Source organism: Trachinotus anak, unplaced genomic scaffold (genome assembly GCF_046630095.1).
Source record: "Trachinotus anak isolate AG129_WGS33_773 ecotype Australia unplaced genomic scaffold, CSIRO_AGI_Tana_v1 ptg000034l, whole genome shotgun sequence".
Taxonomy (NCBI): domain Eukaryota; kingdom Metazoa; phylum Chordata; class Actinopteri; order Carangiformes; family Carangidae; genus Trachinotus; species Trachinotus anak.
The window spans coordinates 3,909,184-3,912,587 of record NW_027273885.1 but is presented as its reverse complement, the minus strand read 5'-3'; positions in this window follow the sequence as shown (position 1 = coordinate 3,912,587).

The window sequence follows — 3,404 nt, the reverse complement described above, 5'->3', positions numbered from 1 at the left end:
AGCAGCCACCGGCCGGGGAGGGGGAGGATGGGAGGGGGGTGGGGGGTGGGGAGGGAAATCGACGCCCCTATCGATTCACTGACGCTTCAGAGATGGAAACGAATCTGCGTCTGAGACGTTTTGTGCCAAAACTTTCGTCACACTGTGAGCAAAAGCAGCTCCGGGGACAGAGAGAAGCCGGAGACACATTCTCAGCAGAAGACATGGACCGAGCTGAAGTCCCCAGATGTTCCCCTTCTCTTACTGAGCAGACATTATTGATCGAAAAGGCTTAAATGAAGAAAAAACCTCTGTTTCTTTGCCTCTACTTGGCCTGTTATTGTTATAATTCTCCTTATTGCACGTATGCGCTGATGTGAGCCTCCAGGACCCTCAGCTGGGGGGCTGTGCAGGGAGAGGGTGACTCTCCACATCATGTACCGTGAGGAATGTGTGAGCGGCCGCTGTGGCTGGCTGCACCCTCTGTTTTTTCAAGTGTGTTTTGGGCCCTTTGAGACCAAAGTGACTGAACAGAAACGAATGAAAATAGTTGGAATACCTCAAAGCAACGCGTTTCAATTTGTCCTGGCGCTCTGTCCCCTTTCAGACCCGGGACTGTTTCTCCTGGCTTGTACCTGGACGAGTCCACTTAAAATCCCATTTATTATGACTGAGCTGAGCGCGCGGGCCCTCTGCACGGGCACAGGTGCCAAAAACTGTTTGACCTCAGATCTTCTGAAGCGCACTTTGGCCACTGTGGTGCTTCACAACATCAACAACAAGTGAAATTTATTAGGGCCTATTTAGATCTGGGAAATGTTCCCATCAAACAAAACAGAGCCGGTTGAGCAACAGTCCAGTTCCTCACAAGGGTCCCCTGGGGGCCAAGTTTACATGAGTGTAGTGGTGCTCAGGGGTGATTTATCTCAGAGGGTTCAGGAAGGGTCGGGCTTATTACGCGGCTGAAATGTTTGGAATAAAATGGAGATTGATTGATCATAATCATCTGGAATGATGACTGGACGTCGCCAGGCTCACTGCGCACACTGTCCCCTGGAGCCCCCTCCGCGGTCTGCTGCAGCATAAACAGGCTCATTTTGCTGTTTGTTCCCATTAAAGTGTGCAGACCCCGCTTTGAGGGGGGCAGCAGCAGTTGTGTCCTTCAGTCTGCAGGACCCTCCTCTAACTCTGTGCTCCTGCACTAACACATCCTGAAAATGTGCCGCATCTGATCGCTGTTGTGCCAAAAGTGCGGGTCAAGGTGCGAGGGCAAGGTGTTATTTTTATGCATGTGTCACATTATGTGGCCTGTGGGGGCCACTTCCACCCGGGTGTGGGGCTTCACGCCCCCCGGTCCCCTCGGTCCCCTCCCCGCCCCCCAGCGATGGGAGTCGATGATGGCCTGTTTGCACTTCATCATAGAGCGATAAGCGACGCTTTTCTCCTGCGCTGCACACGGTGATTCATTAAGCAGGCTGGATGGTCAGTTGTCTATTGGAGCTAACAAAACCCAGTGCACTTATAGCCCCACTGGGATAATGACGCAACGGGGTTATTTTGTGTATTGAAGGTGTCCAGGGGGGGCTCCAGACTCCATTTCATTATGAAAAGTAAAATATTAAACAAGACCCTCCCCGCGCTTGACGCTTCCAAAGTCCCACTCGGTGCTGCTCAGGGATCAGCAGCGCTCCGAGCGTTACTACTTTTTGGGAAAGCTGGTAAACAATATTAATATGCGGTTGTTAAACGTGTGAGCCAACGCCGAACTCAAGAGTGTTTCTTGTCGATTTAAGAAAAATGTTTCAAGTTGTTGTATCATGCAGTTTTATGTTCGATGATGGGAAATGAATGTCTAATCGCAGGATTTCCTAAAGGAGTTCGGGTTTCTCAGCAAACTGTATGGATGAAACTACATTTTAAAGGACAGACATGTTTTTCATTGATAGTGTTGAATATACACAGTTGAAGAGACCGTTTGCAGTGGATTTAACTGTATACATCTTTTTTTCATGCATGTGAGCAACCCACACTCTGGCCTCAGACTCACGGACTCACAAGTGGACCAATAAAAACGAGTAAGCAAACATACGATTCCGATCAGGACCCTAATTAAAAGCAGGCACATTGTTTTCATGTTTTTATAATATCGCTCCACAGTCCAGAAACCTCGCGACCATGACACACTGCTGGCGCGAGGGAAACATGCAGCAACAGATTTCATTACAGACCCAAATGTGACATCACTGAAAGGACGTTATCAATCTGCTCTCAGAGGGGAGTGTGTGTGTGTGTGTGTGTGTGTGTGTGTGTGTGTACTGGGGAGGGTATCGGCTGTAAATCATCCTTAATGGCAGAACGGTGCATGTGGATGGATACACACCATCATGCTTCAGTCTGTGTATTTGCGCCTGTCTGTCAGACAGGTTTGCAGGTCATGTATGCGGCTGTTTAACAGTATCACCCCCCCACCCCCTCACCCCCACCCCCACTAAATCTGTCTGTCTGACTACACAGCACACACTCACTCACAGGGGGACCGCATCCTGTTTGCTGCTCGGACTGGAGAGGTGTGAATATTCAGCCAGTGAGCTATGATACCCCGGCAGATGTGCCTCTCTCTCTCTCACACACACACACACACACACACACACCACCTGTTCCTCATCACATGGTAGCCTGCTGCACTAACAAGCATGACATGTTTTACTCTTTGCTTTTACAATCAGGATTAAATTGCCATGTGATTAGTAGAAATTAAAAAAAAGGGATAAGAAACAACCAGCTGACCTGGATCCACTGAGAACCTGCACTGAAGGGATTTGTGGCCCCAGGAAGGCTTCCATATGGCTCATAAGACCAATTCTGTTTAGAGAGTATGTGACTTCAAGTTTATTCTACATTCATTTGCTAGAAATACATCTCAAAGACCCAGTTATTCCGGACTCAGGTGGCTGTAATGGTGCATTTCCCGCTGCACTGTGTGTAGCTTAGGCGGGTTATTCTATCATATGCAGACATCTAAAGGAGGCAACTCATTAGAGATGTGGGGAAATGATCTTTAACGTCAGGCCGAGGAAACACACTGCCCGAGCTGCCTCAATGACAGAGCAACAAAACAGGAGGCGGCCGGTGCAGCCTCCAGCCTCTGTCATGCTGATGCTGATCATGATGGTAATAAGAGGCGGCCCGCTCAGTTGTAAAGCTAATGTTGGGGGGGGGGGGCGAATGGGCCCTTCCTCACTCAGTATGCAAATGAGAGGAAGGGGTCTTGCAGAGTTGATGTTTATTCATACAGACGCGGTCGAAACTTTTAGAGAGAGAGAGAGAGAGAGAAGAGCGGACCTGATGGAGACAGTTATCACTGCGGGCAGGGGCCAGGACTTCTCCAGAGGCCCTGGCCCCTGCTCTGGAGCTGCTCGGTTTAT